Here is a 22,639-nt window from a genome sequence, read left to right on the forward strand (position 1 = left end):
TTTATTCTATACATAGTAGTTTGTATCTGCCAATCCCACATTCCCAATTTATTTAACTGGAGGGATAAATTGGGACTCCAGTTACTTTCATTCAGTAAAAATATGGATTAGAATAGAGTCTGTCATGGGGAGAAGAATAAGAAGAAAGTGAGCCTGCTAGAGGTGGGCATGTGAGTACGAAAGTGAAGGGTCACTGGTAGCTCAGCATGCCAGTGGTTGGGGCATGCTGACCTGCTATGCTAATAAGGGAGAATTCATTAATTAATGCAGCATGTATTTATTAGGACCTGCAATGTGCTGTTTTGCGCATACTAAAGCAAGGGAGAAGGCTTGTAAAGTAACTGATGCAATATCTGTGTTGGTATGATGGCACTTCAGATAAGGGACTGCCTCTGGGGAGCTGGTAGGAGTCAGATAAAGAGCATGTGTCCTTATTCAGGTCTTGATAGTGCAGTGCAAGTTTTCCAAGAGTAACGCAGGCAGGAAGGGGAAAGGAATTCTACAAAGAAAGAAGTGTGAGTAAACTCAAACATCTACAGGGTATTTCAAGAAACTTGGTGACCTGACTGAAATAAATCACAGATGAGAGAGTGGCATTAGGAGATACAACTGGATAAGTAAGTGGGGTGGGCCAACCCACGGCCAGTTGTGACTGCTATACTAAGGAGTTTGTGCTTTATCTCCAGGGTAAAAAGAAAACCTTGAAGATTTATAAATAAGAGTATGGCATGATCAATCTACATATGGTAAGAACCTCTTGACTATTATAAAATAAATATGAGAAAGAATTGGAGTTAAGGAGACAGTTAAAAGGCAAATGTAGTCATACTTGAGAAATATATGAGGGGGTATAGTCAAGCCAATAGAAAGGAGTGGATGATATTAGAGACTTTGGACATTGTCTTTTCGAACTGGATGATAAGGGGTACATGTTAGAGGAGCAGAAAAAAAATGACACTGGTGTTAATACTTGTTCATTGGAAAAGTGGCCAACCGATGCCATTTTGATGATGATGACACTTTGATAATGGTAGAAATTTATAACACTAAACTTGTTCAGTATTACAAGGTGAAGAACGTACTTGCATTAATGTTTAGAGCTTTCACTTTCCCATTCCATTTGATGCATTTGTTAAGTGGCATAGATTGCACAAAGCTTTCTTCATTGCCACTGTTACTCATGTTTGAAATCTTCTGCAAAAAATGGAACTGATGTTTGGATTTTTGCTTTTTTGTTTGAATCAACTGAAAGTGGAGTAAAACTATTTCTTTAAAATTCTAAGATCCAAAAAATATAGACCAAATACTCAAGGAATCACCAAAAACCTATAGCTGTATTGAATTTGAAATCAAATATCTAATCTATGAAATAGTCATGAGAACTATAGCTTTGTTAAATAATTTTGCAATCACATATTTCATTTCCATACTCAGAGGCTACTAATATTGTTCTTATAGTCTCAGTACAGTAGATAATAAGAAAGGAAAACTTTTTATGTGCAATAATCAGTGGTTTCAAGCAGAGATTAAAAAATACAAAGAATCCTTGCAAATAATTAAACATCCTAATTCTGGATAGTCTTTGATTAATACATTGGAAGGCAAAGCACCTCCAGAGTCTTGGAATGTGGCACTGTGATAATACTGCAGCTGATCTTTCATTGTTCTAGCTGAAGATTAATTATCTCCCTTCCTCCTATAATATCCGTTTAGTGCCTTGTAAATTGGATCCAGCTATTAGCACTATTCATTTATTTCCTGTGAAGATGGTTGAAGCTTTATCTACTTGAGTGGTAGATTTAGTATCATTTTCATTTCCTTCTTAGCTAAATATGTGTTCTTCTATATAGCTTTATTCTAATGTCTTTTCCTCACTTCACCCCCACCTCCTGAGACATAAACACAATACACATACACACAAATACAAAGATCCTCCTTTTCTTGGTAGCTTTCTAATAGATTTATTGTATTTGTAAACGTCAAAAGAAGTATCACAGAATGAGGGAAAGATTTATCATGACTTTTAGTGAACCTGTTTGTGCTGCTGGACTGTGAAATTCACAAGTGTATCTCAGTATTTTTTCTTCCCTCTTAGGTGAAATGAGATGGCTCAGGTGGGCCAGAGTTGGGTATTTTCCTCACTGCAGGTTAGTTAGGCTCCGATAAAACCCCTGTCAGATTAGATTCTGAGTGAAAATTTTCCCTGAAGTCAGGCTTTGTTAAGAACATACTGTTCTCGTATATTTCAAAATATTTCCTTGTCGCGGAAGCATGGGAGAATTTTTCCCTGATATTTACAGTGAGAAGTTGGTTGAGCTCCTGGAGGTAAAACTCACAAAACGTGGAGTTTTTAACTCTCAGACTTGTTTGCACTGAGTCTCCAGCAATTTGTCAGTTATGGTTCAAGTTTTCCTACTCCAGCACTGGTTCCTGAGGGGGCTTTGAGTGGTTCACTAAGCTGTGACTCCTTGTATTTGCTTGTCTCTCCAATGTTGGGGGCAGTGGTTTGCTCTGCGTCCGCAAACAGTAATGCTAGAATATAAGACTTTATAATCATTAATTCCAACTGTTAGTTCCTGAATTTACCATTATTGAGAGTACTATCAAGCCCAATGAAATGGAAATACTCTGTTACTTGGTGATTGTCTTTTCCCTGTGTTGTAGGACATAAAACTTTCTTTTTAAAACAATTAAAATAAAAAAGTATGAAAATCTTTAAATATTTTTTTCCTCTCCTTATTGTCCTAAAGATGCCAAGCACCACATTCCCTTCATTATGAAAATAGTGGGCTTATTGTCCTGAAGATTATTGCTTCTCCTATAATTTGATAGTTCCTCATTGAAACAGTTTGTTGAGTTTATTTTCTTTCTATCTCACTTTTCTTGCTACTTGTTTATAGAGAAATACATACTTAAAAATTATTTCCCACTGTAGTTATGGGTTTCTCTTCTCTCTTTGAGTACTTTCTCTTATTTGGCAGCAAGAAATATTGAGGTCCTACAGGGCAGCAGTATTGTCTATTTTTATAGTGTTATTCTCTTGTGAGGCTGTTATTCAATTTAAAGAATAAATTGCATTTTGTGTGAAGTGCTGTAGGGCAAGGTTGACCAGATGACCCAGGTTTGTAGACTTCTATTTTTTGAAGATATGCTTTCAGTACTGCCCTTTTGGAATGGAAATCTGTTCTATGTTTCTAGTCTGTAATGGGCCATCTTAGCATTTTTAGTTCCAGACTATAGAAATAGAGAGATATAGAAAACACATAGTCAGAACTTGCACTATTTTCTCATGTTGCTAAAGCTTCTCAAATTTTAGAGGCAAAACTGAAAACTGATTTGGTTATACTGTCATATTTTTTATTATTTTTATTTTTTAGAATAATTCACTCTGTTAAAGAGAAGAGAGTTTCTCCCTTTTTTAAGAACTAAGAAGTTAAATAATTAAAAAAATCCCGTCTGTGAATTTAGGAGGATTTTTATATTAAACACAGATGTATTCATTGCTGGCGCTAGGAGAAAATATGGCTGGGGAAATGTTCAAACGTTTAGCAAAATTTTAGCGTTGCTATATGCATAATTCATGCATGATTAAAAGATGTTAGAGATATTTTTCTTTCTTGAGGAATCACACTTATCTTCTGCAATATTTTTGCATCTACTCTCTTCCTGGAATATTATCAATTATCTATTGAGGCTCCTGGCGTAAAGAAGAAACTTGCCATAATTCTGAGAATAAAACCATGTTCAGATTTTTGGCATTTTGGCGAGTCATTGCATCACCTTCCTTTCAATATAATACATTATTTTTATTTATATTATGTGAAATATATTTGAATTAAAGTAGTTCCAGGAAGGTCATGAATTTAACAAAAATCTCCAGCTGATAAATTGCTTATCAGTTTTTAAAATAAAACAGCTTATGTCTCCAATTGTATGTTGAAGGAAAATATTTCAGAATACTATTTGCATTTAAATAAGGTTTGAAGTACCTGGAATGGAAGTGAAGTTTTTCAAATAAAAAATGCATACTTCTGGGAAAATAAGAGAATTTTGGTAGTTTTTAAAATTTAGAAAATAACTATCATAAACTGTTTTTACTCCTGAAAAGACAGTTTAACATGCTCATACAATAATGAGGATAAAGAATTCTACCATTTCAGTTAGTTAACCAAATTACATTGAATACATGCGCAGTGTTTTGTTTGAAAATGAAACCAATATGATACGAGTTTGAAAAATTCTTCATGTCTTCTTACTATAACATTTCAAGTTTTAATAAATCAGTTTAATACTAATGTAGTTAACTTTCACTGTGAGAGAATTTACAGATGGTACTCAAATTCTAATTTTATTTTAAAGAATAGACATATTGGTTGCTGAATATAAGAACACTTCTTTAATTGATGTAAAGCAGAGAAATAAACTGTCTAGTTTTTAAAACTATATATATAAATATTGACATTTAAATGATTAGCTTTATGAACTTTTTGTTGCCAATTCATATAGAAAACCTAATAACTGATTCATTACCAGTGAAGTGGGAATTAAATATATGGACATATTAGCTATTAATGCATACAGTTTTCACTAGGGAAGATTCATTCAGCCTTCGTCAGATAGAAATATATCTCAATTAGCTATAACATTAAAGTAGGGAAAGAATCACAAGACCAAAAGAGCAAAATGCCTGGGAAAGAAAATTATAAACTTTGCTACAAAATTATTAACTTCTTTGTCTTCAGTTACAGCAAGGCGGGAGTATCGCATTACTTTGTTGTTAGGAGAGGCCAGTCATATAAAACACTGACCCAGGTTCTTGTTCTGTAAAACTCTGTGGGAGAGTTACAGTCCACTGGCAAAATTTAGTCTGTAAAAGCATGACCACAATTAATAGATGCTTTTCTCCTAACTGAATTAATTCCCTGTTGTTTAAACAGAAAAAAATTTTTTTTGAAACTGTTCAATAGCAAAGTAGACTAAAGTATTCCCTTATAGAGACAGCTTCTCCTTCCTTCACATCATTGGTTGGTACAGTCTTTCCCTCTCTTGGTAGTTGCTTTTACCGTGCTTATTTCAGTTTGGGAAATGAAATTCCCATGGACTGGCAGAGGCCAATTATTTAGTTCTATAAAGTTGTAGATTTAGATTCAGTATGGCGTCTCTCATCTCGTTAGAGGTTTACATTCAGAGCCACTAAACCTTAGTCATCTATGCTGTTTTTGAGAAACAAATATATCAGACTATAGGATTTCAATTTGGTGAAATTAGAAACTGCAAGCTTAATTTTAAAGCCTGACATTTTAAAATACTCAATAATGTTTGAAATTTCTTCTTTTACACTTTGGTGGTTATAAATTCTGTTTGAGCAGTGATTTTGTTGATTTGAGAAAGTAGAAAGAATGTAATGTTGGTAATTAGAAGATTTGATTCTAATTTTGTTTTTGTCCTTAACTGACTTTTCAGCATTTTTCAATATGCTTAACTTCCTTGGGCTTAATTATCTTCATTAGTAGAATAAGAAGGTTGGGTGAAATGATCTTTTTTGGCTTCCACATCCTTGGCTTGCACCTGCTGTGATTTGCTCTGATATTGAGGCTATCTGTTTTAAGAGATTTTGAAGTTTCTGAAGAAAACTCTTATATTTATTATAGTCTATTCCATACTCATTTCCTGATTGTTGTACACTTTGTGATGTACACAGAGTTCATATTTCTTGTATTTAAGTTACAGAAGCAGAAATCTGATTATGCAGTTTATTTAACAAGTTATTTTAGGCAAAGATCATATCTTATATTTTACTGAAGAGGGTAAGAGACAAGAAATAATAACAACAAAAATTATAATATATAAGAAACAAAATATATAACATTATGTTAGAAATTCATACATGTTACAGACAAAGAAAAATAGAACAAGTAGAGGGATTGTGGTGGATTGCCTTATTAATTAGGGTGGGAGGTAGGGTTCATCAGGGAGAAGTTTAACAAAAACTTGGAAGAAGTGATGGAGTTAACCAAGTCAATATCTGGCAAAGACCAGTTTCAGCATAAGGAACAGCTAAGATCCTAATGGAGGAATGGCTCTGTAGTGTTCATAGAACAGCAAGGAAGTCAGTATAGTTGGGGCTTTCTCTATAAAAAGTGTGGATGATTGATTTCACTGATGAACTCAATATGTCTTTTGGTCCTTATACCGTTTGATAGTGCTTCTCAATGCTGACCCTGGTTTTGGCCATGTGACTTGCTTTGCAATGGAATGGCAGTGAACTTGATTCCAGGGAGCTAGTAAAAGCTTTTTCCCTTTCTCTTAGAACCCTGCCACTGCCATGCCACTATCCCAGGGAGGATGAAAGACCACATGGAGCAGATCTGAGGCATCGGCCTGAGGCCATCATAGGCTAGACCGCCCTAGGGAACCCACTAGCTGACAGTGAACACTGGACAGCTGACCATTAGGTTCATGAGAACTAGCAAAGTGTTGTTTAAGACAATTTTGAGGTATTTGTCTTGTAGCAGTAACTAACTGACCCAAGAAGTGATGTCAGTGTGATAATGGAGGTTGGGGGTAAATCTTTTGGGGCCTTGTTAGGATTATAAAAGTTTTGCTTCTACTCTGAGTAAAATGAGAAATCATGACAAGGTTTAGAACAGACATATGACATGATCTTTTATTTATTTATCTATTTATTTAATATATATATTTTTTATTGAAGTATAGTCAGTTTATAGCCCACATCTTTATTCAATAATCTGTTGATGAACATTTAGGTTGCTTCCATGTCTTGGCTATTATAAATAGTGCTGCTATGAACATAGGGGTGCATGTATCTTTTCATATTAGAGTTTCCTCTGGAGATATGCCCAGGAGTGGGATTGCTGGATCTTATGGTACATCTGTTTTTTGGTTTTTCGAGGAATCTCCATAATGTTTTCCATAGTGACTGCACCAAACTACGTTCCCACCAACAGTATAGTAGGATTCCCTTTTCTCCACATCCTCTCCAGCATTTACTGTTTATGAACTTTTTAATGATGGACATTTTGACCAGTGTGAGGTGATACCTCATTGAAGTTTTGATTTGCACTTCTGTATAATTTTAATATTGAGCATCTTTTCACATGCCTGTTGACCATCTTTATGTCTTCATTGGAGAAACGTCTGTTTAGGTCTTCTGACCATTTTTTGATTGGGTTGCTTTTTTTTGTTGTTGTTACTGAGTTGTGTGCACTGTTTGTATATTCTAGAAATTAAGCCCTGTCAGTCATATCATTTGCAAGTATTTTCTCCCATTCATAGGTTGCCTTTTGTTTTGCTTATGGTTTTCTTTGCTGTGAAAAAATCAGATACACCTAATTAGGTGCCATTTGTTTGTTTTTGCTTTTATTTTTATTACCTTGGTAGAATGCCCTAGATGAACATTGCTAAGATTTATGTCAGACGGTCTTACCTATATTTTCTTCTAGAAGGTTTATAGTGTCTTGTCTTACGTTTAAATCTTTAAGCCACTTTAACTTTATTTTTGTGTATGGTGTGAGGGAGTATTCCAACTTTATTGATTTATGTACAGCTGTCCAGCTTTCTCAACACCATTTGCTGAAGAGACTGTTATTTCTCTATTGTATATTCTTGCCTCCTTTGTCTAAGATTAATTGACCATAAGTGTGTAGGTTCATTTCTGGGCTCTCTGTTCTTATTCATTGATCTGTATGTCTGCTTTTGTGCCAGTACCACACTGTTTTTATTAATGTAGCTCTGTAGTATTGTCTGGAGTCTGGGAGGGTTATGCCTCCAGCTTAGTTTTTTCTTTAGCACTGCTTTGGCAAGTATGGGTCTTTGGTGATTCAATATAAATTTCAGGATTATTTGTTCTAGTTCTGTGAAAAGTGTTCTGGGTAATTTAATAGGGATTACATGAAATCTGTAATTGGGTAATATGGCTATTTTAACAATATTAATTCTTCAATCCAAGAGCATGAGATATCTTTCCATTTCTTTAAATCACCTTTAATTTAATTTATCAATGTTTTACAATTCTCAGCATTTAAGTCTTTCACCTCCTTGGTCAAGTTTATTCCTAATTATTTTATTTTATTTTATTTTATTTTATTTTATTTATTTTATTTTATTTTATTTTATTTTATTTTATTTTATTTATTTTATTTTACTTTTGATGTGATTTTAAAAAGGGATTTTTAAAAAATTTTCCTATTCTGATATTTCATTGTTAGTGTAGAGAAATGCAACAGATTTCTGTGTGTTAATCTTGTAACCTGCTAACTTGCTGAATTTGTTTATCAGCTGTAGTAGTTTTTGTGTGGAGTATTTAAGGTTTTCTAAATATAGTATTAAGTCATCTGTGTATAGTGATAGTTTTACCTCTCCTCTTCCAATTTGGATCCCTTTTATTTCTTTTTCTCATCTGATTGCTATGGCTAGGGCTTCCAATTAGTGTTGAATGAAAGTGGTGAGAGTTGGCATCCTTGTCCTATTCCAGATTTTAACAGGAAGGCTTTCAACTTTTCAATGTTGAGTGGTGGGTTTGTCATAAATAGCTTTTATTATGTTGAGATATGTTGCCTCTATTCCCACTTTGGTAAGAATTTTTATTGATGTTGATTTTATCAAATACTTTTTCTGCATCTATTGATATGATCATTTAGTTTCTGTCCTTTCTTTTGTTAATGTGGTATATCACACTGATTGATTTTCACATGTCGAACCATCCTTGTGACATTGAGATGAATCCAACTTGGTCATGGTGTATGATCTCTTTTATTGTTGTTGGATTCTGTTTGTTAATGTTTTGTTGAGAATTTTTGCATCTATATTCATCATAGATATTGGCCTATAATTTACTTTTTTGGTAGTGTCTTTGGTTTTGGTATCAGGGTAATGGTGGCTTCATAGAATAAGTTTGGGAGTGTTGTGATGCATTTATTCTTAACATTGTCATCTTGTATTTCAAAAGATGATTCCTTCTCCCTCATCCCCTACATGTAGTTTCTGTATTCCTGGCATGAAGATGGGTGAGGGAAAAATGACAAAATTATGTGCCAACTTAGTCTTGCACTTTACAGTTTTCCTGGAATTCATCCTAAGAGAGTTCTGCTGAAATCTCATTGGTCAGAAATAGAAGAGAAGCTGAAGTACATAATTGTTTATTGCTGTCCTTGACAAAATCTAGGTTCTGTTGATTTAAAAAAAAAGAAAATAAAAATAGACACTGGTTAGTATGATGGTTAATTTTATGTGTTGACTTGGCTAGGCTGAAGTGCTTAGTTGTTTGGTCAAACACAAGTCTCAATTTTGCTATGAATGCATATTTTAGATGTGGCTAACATTTACATCAGTAGACTTTGGTGGATTTCCTTTTGCAATGTGGGTGGCCTCATGCAATCAAAGACCTTGAGATAAAAGACTGAGGTCTCCTGAAGAGAAAGAAATTCTACCTCTAAACTCAAAACTACAGCACCAACTTTTACTTGTGTCTTTAGTCTGATGGCTTACCTTACAGATTTTGGACTTGCCAGCCCCCACAATCATGTGAGCCAATTCCTTAAAATAAACTTCTCTCTCTATCTGTATATACCTCCTATTAATTCTGTTTCTTTGAAAAACTCTGAGTAATTTTGGCACTGAGAGGAATTTTAGAAGAACCAAATCTTAAGGATGAGTTTTCTGAATTTATTCTGGGATTTCTGCAATTGGTTCTTTGATCTGTTTAGATATAAAGGTGCTAATGGCTCTATTTCTAGTGGTAAAGAGAACACTGATAGTCCATGGTGTGATGTGGCAATAAAGATATGCAAAATATTACCTTGAATTCTTCTAATCAATTCTTAGAGAAGGTGGGTTTTTGGGTGATCATATATTTGATACCTTAGGACATTTTTGTTAAACTAACAAGTCAAATGAGATTGACTACTTCTAATTGTGCTGGAAAGAGTAGGGAGAGGAAAAGATGAACTCAAGGATTTGAATTACCAGTCTAAGTACCACATAAATGACCTGAAAGTTTGTATGTCTGCCCTGAAAGAAACCTTTTTCTCCTATAGCCACAGAGATTGCTGAAAGTCAGACCCAGAGTCTCATCCTGCTAGTGACTAAATTACATAACAAGTTGAATTCTCAACTTTATAGGGTGTTTGCTGGTAAAGTAAGAGCATTGATTGGGAAGGAATGGAATCCTAAAAACTGAAATGGGGTGATATGGAAACATCCTGATGAGGCTGGGGACATGGAACCTCTAGTAATTTGGATTATTCTTTGCCAGTGGAAGCAGCTGTTCTACCTCCACCTCCAGGGAGTTGATATGCTTGGGGAAACTACAGTGGCCTCCGATGAGTCAGTTGCCTTGCAAAATGCTGCTAATTCTCCTTAGGACCCACCATCCTTAGCCCCTTTTTGCTTTTAGACCTTGAACTAGACTCACTTCCCAGCAGGCCCTGAAAGGTGAAATATAAAGTATAACCATGAAGAAGTGTGCTGCATTCTGAAAAAACTACTTTTCTAGTTTATATAGACAGAAATCCTGGGACTATGTGAGAGAATGGATATTGTGGGTTTTGGAGAATAGTGGAAGGAACATAAAGTTGGATAAGTTTGAATTTACTGACATATGTCAATAAGCAGAGATTCTGGATTTAGTGTTGCAACTCAGGGAGTTAGAAAGGGCTCAAACAGTTTGGTTAGTTGGTTGGTTGGCTGAAACATGAGTCAAAAGGTGGTCACTTGCATTAAATAAGCTGAAATACCAGAGATGGCTTGGTATACAGTAGTGGAAGGGATCAAAAGGCTTAGGGAGATGAGAATGTAAGAGTGGACTTATCATGTAAGACCTGCTCACCCATCCTAGGAGGGTCTAGAGAACACATCTTTCACCACAACTATGAGAAATAAATCTTGGTGACGTCTAGCATCTTTGAAGAGCTTCTGGTAACTCTGTAGGTCAGAGATTATAGTGGGAAATTAACTAGGAAACCGAAATGCAATGAAGATTATTGGTTCTTGGGGTGGCAAAAGCCAAGTGGCAACAATTAATCACCCAGATCAAGGTGAGTGTGGTTATAATAATGAACAGCAGAGTCAAAGCACGTATCAGAATAGTCTGAATGATAATGGTTTTATGTCATTGGCTAGTTGAATCAAAGTGTTCCTGGAAGTGAAATAGATGGGAAGTATACTAAATTTTCACTTGGTTTATATAAGCAGAAAAGTTATAGGCCAAGTAAATAAAAGTCTAGGTTGAATCATAAAAATGGGGAGTTATGGCTCCTAAATCAATTCCCAGACTTGAGCTGGTTTACAGACCCAGAACCCCTTGACTGAAGAGGAGGCTGAGTCCCCTTGAGTAAAAACTCAGCTGTACTGACAAAAATTTATACAGTTAATCTTTCTCCCAGGCTTCCCCAAAGGGATCTACAGCCTTTTACCGGGTGACTGTGCATTGGGGAAAGGGAAATAATTAGACTCTTCAGGGATTACTGGACAGTGGCTCTGAACTGACACTATTTCCAGGAGATCCAAAATGCCACTGTGGTCTACTGGTCAGAGTAGGAGTTTATGGAGGGGAGGTTTTAGCTCAGATTCATTTCATAGTGGGTCCAGTGGGTCTCTTAGCCAATACTTTGGTTATTTCTCCAGCTCTGAAATGCATAATTGGAAAAGACGTACTAAACAACTGGAAAATCCCCACGGTGGTACCTTGATCTGTGGAATGAGGGCTATTTTGGTGAGAAAGGCCAAGTGGAAGCCACTAGAACTGCCTCTATCTTGGAAAATAGTAAATCAAAATCAATTACTCATTTCTGGAAGTATTGCAGAAATTAGTGCCACCATCAAAGATTTGAAAGATGCAGGGGTGGTGATTCCACCACATCCCTGTTCAGCGTGCTTATTTGGCCCCTGCATAAAGCAGATGAATGTTGGAGAATGGCAGTGCATTACTGTAAGCATAACCAGGTGGTAACCCCAGTTGCTGCTGTTGTACCAGATGTGATTTCATTGCTTGAAAAAATTAACACATCTCCTAGTACCTGGTATGTGGTTATTGATCTGGCAAATGATTTTTTCCTCTATTCCTGTTAGTAAAGACCACCATGTGGTTTGCTTTCAGCTGGCAAAGCCAACAAAACACATTCACTGTCATATCTTAGAGATATATCAAGTATTCAGCCTTGTGGCATAATTTAGTTTGCAGGAATCTTGATTGCTTTTCCCTTCCACAAGATGTCACACTAACTCATTATGTTAATGGCATTATGCTGATTGAACCTTTTGAGCAAAAAGTAGCAACTACTCTAGACTTGTTGGTAAGACATTTGCATGTTAGAGGATGAGAAATAAATCGAACAAAAATTCAGGGGTCTTCTACATCAGTGAAATTTCTAAGGATCTAGTGGTGTGGGGCAAGTCAAGTCATTTTTAAGGTGAAGGATAAGTTGTTTCATCTGGCTACTCCAGTAGCCAAAAAAGAGATATAAGAAGTAGTGATCCTCTTTGGATTTTGAAGGCAACATATTCCTCATTTGGGTGTGTCACTCCAGCCCATTTACCAAGTGACCAAAAAGCTGCTAGTTTTGATTGGGGCCTAGAACAAGAGAAGGGTCTGCTATGCTTAGCTGCTCTGCCACTTGGGCCATATGATCCAGTAGATCCAATGGTGCTTCAGTTGCAAATAAGGATTTTGTTTGGGGCCTTTCATAGGTCCCTATAGATGAATAACAGCTCAGAATCTTCATATTTTGGAGCAAACCCTGTCATGTTCTGTGGATAACTACTCTCCTTTTGAGAAACAGCTTTTGGTTTGCTATTGGGCCTTAGAAACTGAATGCTGACTATGGGCCACTAAGTTACCAGGTGACCTGAGATGCCCATCATAAACTGAATATTGTCTGACCCATCAAGCCATAAAGGTTGGGGTGCACAGTAATACTTCATCATTAAATGCAAGTAGTGCTTATAGGATTAGGCTTGAACAGACTCTGAAGGCACAAATAAATTCCATCAAGAAGTGACCCAAATCCCCACAGTCTCTCTCCTATTAAATTACTGTAACTCTCTCAGCCTGTACCTGTACCTTATGGGGAGTTCTCTATGATCAGTTGATAGAGAAAGAGAAAATTTGGATCTCATTTACAATGGTTCTATACAATAGGCATGCATCACCTGAAAGTAAAGAGCTGTAGTGCTATAGCTCATTTCTGGGATATCCCTGAAGGGCAGTGTGAGGGGAAGTCTTCCCAGTGGACAGAACTTCAAGCAGTCTATCTGGTTGTTCATTTTTCTTGGAAGAAAAAATGTCAGATACACGATTGTGTATCAATTGAGGACCTGTGGCCAATGGTTTGGCTAGATGGTTAGGGACTTGGAAGGAGGCATAGTTGGAAAATTGATGACAAGGAGACGTAGGGAAGAGGTATATGAATGGGCCTCTCTGAATGGGTAAAAATGTGAAGATATTTGTGTCCTATGTGAATGCTCACCAAAGAGGAACCTCAGCAGAGGAGAATTTTAATAATCAAATGGATAGGATGACCCATTCTGTGGATACTAGTTAGCCTCTTTCCCTAGCCACCCTTCTCGATACCCAGTGGGCTCATGAACAAAGCGGACGTGGTGGCAGAATTGGAGGATATGTATTGAGCTCAGCAACAAAGACTTGCACTCACCAGAGCCAACCTGGCTATAGCCACTGCTGAATGTCCAATGTGTCAGCAACAGAGACCAACACTGAATTTCTAATATGGTGACATTCTCTGGAGTGATCAACCAGCTATCTGGAGGTGGGTTGATTATATTGAAGAACCGCTTGTATCATGAAAGGGTCAGAATTTTGTTCTTACTGGAAAAGACACTGGATACAGATTTGCCTTCCCTCCTTGCAATGCTTCTGTCATATCTACTATTTGTGGACTCACCAAATGCCTTATACAGTCTCATGGTATTCCACATGGTGTTGATTCTGGTCAAGGAACTAATTTTACAGCAAATGAAGCACATTAATGGGCCCATGCTCACTAGTCTTAACCATGGAATCCACTGGTGTTATGCTGAAGCTGTTGGCTTGATAGAATCGTGGAATGGCCTCTTGAAGTTTGAGTTACAGTGCTAGCTAGGTGGCACTGCCTCGCAGGTCTGTGGCAAGGTTCTTTAGGAGTTTGTACATACTCTAAATCAGTGTTCAATCTATGGTGCTGTTTCTCCCAGTCAGGATTTATGGATCCAGGAATTAAGGAGTAAGAATTAGAATAGCACTACTCATCATTACCCCTTATGGTCTGATAGTAAAAATTTAGCTTCTTGTCCACATGATCTTAAACTCTGCTCTTCGAAGAGTCTTAGCTCTTGAGGGACGAATGCTGCCACTGGGAGACACAGAAATGTTTTCATTGAACTGGAAGTTAAAACTGCCACCTGACCACTTTGGGTTCCTTATGCCTTGGAATCAACAGGCATGGGAAGTATTTACTGTACTGGCTGGATAATTGATTCTGATTATCAGGAAGGAATTAGACTACTATTCCACCATGGAAATGAGGAAGAATATGTCTGGAATACAGGAAATCGCTTAGGGAATCCCTTGGTACCACCATGCCTCTTATTAAAGTCAGTGGAAAACTACAGCTCAGTTCAGGCAGGACTAATAACAACCCAGACATTTTAGGAATAAAGATTTGGGTAACTCTACTGGGTAAAGATCAGTAATTGTTAGAAGTATTTCTTCCTTATTTTGTTATAAATGTGTGTGGTGGGGGGAGGGGGCAATATCTGGGTTTTCTTCCTTCTCGTATTCCCTTATTATATAACATAATATTCCTTGAGTTTAAATCATTTATTTAAATTACAGGCTATTGAGGAGAAGAGTGATCATCACCTAAGGACTTTACATACTCTTCTGGGGGAAGCATTTGTGTGTTTTCGATGTGCACAGGATAACTGTAGCATATTAGGTGGAAGTATGGCTTTGTTTTTATTTTTGTTTTGAGGATAAGGATATTTAAAGTAATGCATATGGTGCCAAATTGACAAAGGATGGACTCTGATGGTTAATGTTATGTGTCAGTTTGGCTAAGTTATAGTGCCTGGTGGTTTGGTCAGACACCACTCTAGATGTTGCTATGATGGTAATTTTTAGATGTGATTAACAGTTAAATCAGTAGACTTTGAGTAAAGATTACCTTTCATAATATGGGTGGGCCTCATTCAACTAGTTTGAGGTCTTAGAGGAAAGACTGAAGTCCCTTGAAGAAATTCTGCCTAGAGAGCCTTTGGGCTCAAGATGGCAATATCAGCTCTTCCCTGGGTCTGCAGTCTGCTGAACTGTCCTGTAGATTTTGGACTTGCTAGCTCCCACAATTACATGAACCAATTCCTTAAAAGTAAATCTCTGTCTATCTGTACATCTTATTGGTTCTGTTTCTTTGGAGAACCCTAACTAATATAACTAGCAGTGTCTGCTAGATTAGACTTAAAGCAGTGTTTGAATTTTATTTTATTTTTTACATTACAGTTTTACATTTTACATTTTTCAACTATAATGCACTTAAAAATAAAGATTTACATGGGAAATGTTATTATTTTACAGATGAAGCTATTAAGACTTTTGAGTGGTTGTGAAAGATGATATAAAGATGATATAAACCTTAACTGTCAGGTCAAAGATTGATGTTCATATTCTGGGGCTACAAATATCACAGTGGCTTTCCAAGGGGTAGTATTCATTGACAACTGTTAGAGTTAACTTGGGTAATATTATTGCTTATGTATAAAGTGAGCATAATTTTATCTAAATCAAAAGATTGTTTGACAATTGATTGATATGTATATTCTAGGCTTTTTGGACAGTACCTGATTGTACCATGTATTGAACAGCTGATACTACTATTTCTTATTAAAATGAAACTAGTCCTTTTTTTGTATTATATCCATAACTTTTATAAAGAAATCATCTTTATTTTTCTAAAAGTTAAAATGATTCTGTAATGAAAGTCATGGTTTGAAAACCTTATGCTTTTTTAAGAGTTTTAAAAATGATTAAATTTGATTAAGAAATCTTTTACAGAAAATAAAAATCTGTAATTACTATTGTAAAATCTAGCTATACAATCTTTCCTGATATGGCAAGATATTGTTTGGGCACCTTGAGTTTAGGATGGGTCAGTGGAGAGAATCAGTGAAGAATGATGCCAAGTATGAATTCATGCTCCAAAAGATCTAAGAATGCCTTTAGATCTTCTTTGAAAAATTAGGTGTTAATATTCAGAAAGCACTTAGAAAGTGTTTCATCTATGGCTACCCAAAGACCCCTTTGGAATATGATTGATTGGCATTTGGCAGACTTCCTTTATTGTGTCACAGTTTTGTTATGGCCTTTTTAGCTTCAATAATAGAAAAAAAATCAAAGTATGCACTTGTGTACTATTCCCAAAGGTAGTAGCAAGAGGATTAAATATAATCGGTTTTCTAGAGTCAGTCACAGCCATAAATATGGTATTGAACGTATGTTGAAACAATCTATGAAGGTTTAGAGAATGAAGAATGAGCTTAAAATAAACAAATGGGACCTAATTAAACTTACAAGCTTTTGCACAGTGAAAGGAACCATAAGCAAAACAAAACAACAATCTATGGAATAGGAGAAAATATTTGCAAATGATGCGACTGACAAAGGCTTAATTTCCAGAATATATAAACAGCTCACACAGCTTAATAACAAAAACCAAAGAGTGCAATCCAAAAATGGGCAGAAACAAAGAATTCTCCAGTGAAGACATACAAATGGCCAGCAGGTACATGAAGAAATGCTCAATTTTGCTAATTATCAGAGGAATGCAAATCAAAACTACAATGAGATATCACCTCACATCAGTCAGAATGGCCATCATTCAAAAGTCCACAAACAATAAATGCTAGAGAGGGTGTGGAGGAAAGGGAAACCTCCTATACTATTGGTGGGGATGTAGTTTGGTGCAGCTGTTATGGAAAACAGTATAGAGATTCCTCAAAAGACTGAAAATACACTTACCATATGATCCAGCAGTCCCACTTCTGGGCATATATCTGGAGGAAACTCAAATTTGAAAGGATGCATGCACCCCAGTGTTTATAGCAGCACTACATACACTAGCTAAGGAAAGGAAACAATCTAAATGTCCATCGACAGATGACTAGATAACTGTGGTATATTTATACAATGGAAGGCACCTATGCTCACCAGTATACCACCAACGCTATACAACGGAATACTACTCAGCTATAAAAAGGAATAAAATAATGGCACTTGCAGCAACATGGATGGACCTGGAGATCATCTATCTATGGAGACATCCATGTAGATTCTAAGTGAAATAAGCCAGAAAGAGAAAGAAAACAATACCATATATCACTGATATGTGAAATCTTAAAAAACAAAAAGAAGGAACAAATGAACTTATCTACAAAACAGAAACAGACTCAGACATACTAAACAAACTTACGGTAACTAGGGGGAAAGGGGATGGGAAGGGATAAATTGGGAGTTTGAGATTTGCAAATACTAACTACTATATATAAAATACATAAACAACAAGTTTCTTCTGCATAGCACAGGGAACTATATTCAATATCTTGCAGTAACCTATAGTGAAAAAATATGAAAATGAATATATGTATGTATATGTATGATTGAAACATTATGCTGTACACCAGAAATTGACACACTGTAAACTGACTATATTTCAAATAAAAGTGATAGAAAAGTTTTTTGCTCCAAAATTCCTTCTATTCAAGAGCAAAATGCATTTGGAGGATGCTAAAATTGTAGATCCAGAGTCAGCAGCCACCACTATCATGGAAGTTTTGGCTACTGAAATCCAATTTGGATATGTCACATGTATGGAATGATATCTTTACTAGAGTTGGAGTTTCAATCTTTTAAATTTTTATTTCCAGGACACTGTACTTGATTGGCTTTCTCCTTAACTTACTGGTTGTTCACTCTTAGTTGCCTTTGTCAATTTCTTCTCTTTTACTGACTCATTAACATTGATTGGTATGGCCCAGAGCTTAGTTTTTAGACTTCTCTTTTTAAGGCACAAACTCATGGTTAAACGTCTAGTCTCATAACTAAATTTAAAGACTATATGCTGATGACTCCCCAATTTTTAAACTCTCTTGGGCTGGTCTGTAATATGACTACAGACTCAAATTCAGTTGCCTACTCAACATCTCTACTTGGCCAACAAACATCACAATTGCACCATGTATAAAACTTTTGAAATTCCAACTGTTCTGTCCCAAATATGCTCCGTCACTTTCCATTCCCCCCTGTACGTCTGATTCACTTCCATTCTTCCTGTTGTCCAAGCCAAAATGCATGGAAATTTCCTTTCTTTCTCTCACATTCTATCAAATCTGTTGGGAAATGATGGTGGCTCTATCTTCAAAACATATCCTCCACTGTTACCTCTTTTGTCTGCACCACCATCATCTCTTACCTGAATACTTACTTATCCTTTTAAAATATGTCAGATTATGTCGTATTTCCTTTTCACTCAGATTAGAAGGCCTAGAAAATGGCCAATATGGTTCTCATGTTCTGCTACCCTCCTCTCCTTTCTGATGTCTCCTACCATATGCACACATTTCCTTGATGTTGTATAAACATCCCAGACATGTTCTTTTTTTTTAAATTGAAATATAGTTGATTTACAATGTTGTATTACTTGCAGGTGTAAAGCAAAGGGATTCAGTTATATATCTCCTTTTTCACATTCGTTTCCATTATAAGTTATTACAAGATCCTGAATATAGTTCCCTGTGCTATACAGTAGGTCCTCATTGTTTATCTGAACATACTATATTTCTATAAAATATAGTAGCGTGTATCTGTTAATTCCAAACTCCTAATTTATCCCTCCCCTCCTTCTCCTTTGGTAACCATAAGTTTGTTTTCTATGTCTGTGAGTCTATTTCTGTTTTTTAATAAGTTTATTTGTATCATTCTTTTAGATTCCACATGCCATACACAGACATGTTCTTATTTTAATCTTTTTATGCTATCTGTTCTGGAATGTTCTTCTACTGGATATCAATTTGGCAAAGCTCACCACCTGGTCTGATCTCACTATTTCAATGAGGCTTATCCTAATGACCATAATTAATACTAAATACTGAGACCCCCCACATACCTACCCTACTTCTCCCTACTCCCAAACTGGACTTCCTGGCTTCTTTTACCATGCTTTTATTATTTTAATTTTTTCCATAGACTTGCTCACTTTTGATGCCTTTCCCTAACTAGATTCCATAGGAATCATTTATGTTGGTCATTGGTATTTCTAAGCACCTAGAACAGTGTTTGGCATTTAGTAGACATTTGAAATAGGTTTTAAATGAATGAATAAATTAATATGAGAAAAGAGGTACATTTTGGATAAACTGTCGTCTGCAGGCGAGAAGAAGTAAGCAGACACAGTGAGTTTGAAGAGGACAGTAGTTTGAAATAAACATTTTTTTTCTCTTTTCAATCTACCAAGTCCAGTTTACTCCATTATCTTTTATAAACGTAACCTTTTATGAAAAAAGTTTAACATCTTCAGATTATATATTATAGATAGCAAAGCTATGTGCCTTTATGTTAAAGAGAGAAAGAAACACTGATTGACATGGGGAAACAATAGCATGACATAGAACTAGCGCAGGCATTGTGTGATCTGAGGAGTCACCAACACTCCAAAGCTGAGGACTTCAAAGATAACTTCAAAGCACCTGAGTTTTAAAACTGGATATAATGTCTGGCGTGATCTGGCAGGTTTTGAAAGGATAACGTTTGTCTGAATTATGATTAAATTTCATAAAGATTTATGTGTTTCTTGAAGCTTATGATTTGTATATTTCCTTCATCTTTCCCTTCATTTGTTATTGTAAACCCCAACTGTTATTATAAGCATTTTTAAAGGATTGTGTGGTATATATTCTCCTGCTAGTGACTGTTTGGATGCCTTCAATCCATGAAATGTATTTTGATAACTTCACAACATAAAAGGATTCCTTAGAAAATAGAAAAAAAGTCAAGTCATAGCATACATTCGTAGTAAGATTAAGCATTAAAAAAGTATAGTTTAATGTTAAAAATAGCTATCTGAGTTTTATTCTTCTTATAGTATGTTTGACTGAAATGGAGCTAGGAATTAACAAGAGGTGAGGGAATTGAGTAGACAACAGCAGAAATCTCTTGGCACCAGAGGGAGGGAAAAACAAAAAGAAGTGGACAATGAGAAAAGCATATTTTTAAAAATGTTAAAATTGTTTGTATTATTTCTTTGAGAATTGGATATAATACGTATATCAAGAGTGAAGTTTTCAAATACACCCTTTTGGGTATGTATTTAGCATAACTGTTAATTTTGCAAAGTTACAGTTTGAATAGGACTATCACTCCAAGAGAGATACACAGAGCAGGGGAAGGAGCCAGCATCCCATACACCATTTTTCTAATCTGAATTATTTTTCACTCTTAGTGTCACTATGAGGTATGGGGCTAAATAAAGATGTTCTAAGATTGTTTCTATGAAAAAAATTGGCATCCTTGGAGAGATGCTGTTGCAAAATATGAAACTGTTAGCATTTACATGAAACTTTCTTATAAAAACAAAATTAGTATGCAGTTTTTTTAATGAGGGTTTTAATTTCTTTGTAATTTTAATTATGCACCAACTAAATCAACTGTAAAATATGAATGTGTGAAGTCTGCTTGAAATCATCATTCTAATATGTCTGGTCTTTAATAAAATATCTAAAATATGCCAATGCAGAAAGAATATTTAATTGCTTTGCAAGCAATATGGAATTATATATATTGTATTGAATATATGGAAAGAAAGTTAAATTTCCATCTTATTATTTAAAGATTGTATTATTGTTTATTAAGAAACAAAATAATACAGAATTTTCTCATATTAAAAATATTAAAGTTTCCTCATAGTAACAAAGTTAATACAGAGTTTTCTTATGTTAAAAATACTAAAGTTTTCTGATATAGAAAATACAAAGTATTACAACATACTTCCAGTATGAAAAAACTATGACTACAGTGTGCTGTCTAAAGTGATTTATGATCTTCCAATGCTTATAGTAACGTCAGGTTTCAGTTTTGGATCACACTGTTATAACATGTCAAACAATTTAAAAAATACTCCAACAGTTGACTACACCTGTTTCCACTTTGCAAATCCTTTCAAGTTTGTGGCACTTTGATCGAAAGGGAAATATTTAACTTGTGTCTTTCTTTTTCAATCTAAAAGTTGAAAGTTTTTTCTTATTGCAGTGTTTTTGGTATGATATTTTAACATTGGCAGGATAAGAATTATTAAGATTAGTAATTCTCTTTTATTTGATCATTTGTAAAGGGATTTTTCATAGGATTTCTTTTGGGTTATTTCCAAGGAAGGGAGTAGATCAAATGTGATAACATTCCACTAAAATATATTACTATATCTGAAAGAAGAAAATCTTTTAATACTTAATCAAAATATTTTAGGTATGCATCTCTAAATTTGACATCTATTCTCTGTTTAAATATTTAGTAGCATTATAGGGTTAGGCCAAAAGTAAGACACATTTATCATGTAGTTAAAATTTGGCATTTTGGCCAGCCTACTTATTTGTGGCAGGTTTAAACAGAATGAAGTTCTTGTTATCATGTTACCTTGACACTTTCATGTGGCCTAATTGACACTGGAAGTCACCATTTCTCTCTTCAGTCACTCCCAGTAAGCAGAAATCATGGAGATAAAATCAAGCCATCTTACTATTATTTCCTTTATTCTTAGTAGCTGCACTTGATTAATTCTAGATTACATGAATACAGATTCAGGGAAACATTTAAACTGTGAAAATAGAAATGACAATGACAGCGTTTCATAGCAGGAGACTTCAAAGCTTTCTTCAGATTAGAAGAAAATCATAGAGTGCTATAGGTAAATTTGATGATCTTAGGAGAATATCAGTTTTTTTCCTTATGAATTAGATCTTGATTCTCTTAGTTTTTATAATCTTTAGTGTTTTTTTTTTAATACTCTAGTTTTTTAAGGCACTTTGAGAAGTTCTTTGTCAGTTCATTGTGGAATTTCAATAAAGAGCTTAACAGTGCCTTAATCCAAATACGTTATAAAATAAATGTGAAGGAATCAGATACAGCCAAGAAATTCCCCTTGACAAAAATACTGCTGTGAAGGTAACAGTTGGATGAGCAATTTCAAGTATATTATTAAAAGGTTCAAAGAAGATTTCTAAAGATGGCATCTGGTGTGCTATTTATGTTTAGGTGACTACTTAAAGCTGTAAAATGCTTTTTTAAGAAATGAAGACATTTATGTCTTCAATAAGTCTAGTTTAAAAAGGGTTTAAGTGTAAGAATCACAATCCTTTCTGAAAAGAGCATCATTTTAAGGGAAACTTCAGTATAGCCATGGTGGATCCCTCAGATACTTACCAAGGATGACTTTTGTGATAGGCCTTGTGGAGCTGTGTTTATTGTTACTGAGAAGTTAGGCTCTGAATGAAGTCTGCAGGTACAAGCTGTATTTATTTATGTGTTATAGAGTCACATAGTAAACAAAATATGGGGGCATATAGTTATATTTTCCTATTTATGGAA

General features: G+C 35.3%; 1 protein-coding gene across 10 annotated transcripts in view; it reads left to right on the top strand.

Moving 5' to 3' along the window:
• Positions 1 to 22,639, top strand: part of PROS1 (protein S) — a 269,581-nt gene that overhangs the window by 195,250 nt on the left and 51,692 nt on the right. For 2 of the 10 annotated variants that reach the window (XM_072967080.1, XM_072967087.1), the window contains one exon: positions 687 to 746. The exons of the other annotated variants lie outside the window; for them this stretch is intronic. The gene's annotated coding sequence lies outside the window, so the exon portion shown is untranslated. The remainder of the gene's footprint in view (positions 1 to 686; positions 747 to 22,639) is intronic. 10 annotated transcript variants of the gene reach the window in all.

This window comes from Vicugna pacos, chromosome 1 (assembly GCF_048564905.1).
Source record: "Vicugna pacos chromosome 1, VicPac4, whole genome shotgun sequence".
Taxonomy (NCBI): domain Eukaryota; kingdom Metazoa; phylum Chordata; class Mammalia; order Artiodactyla; family Camelidae; genus Vicugna; species Vicugna pacos.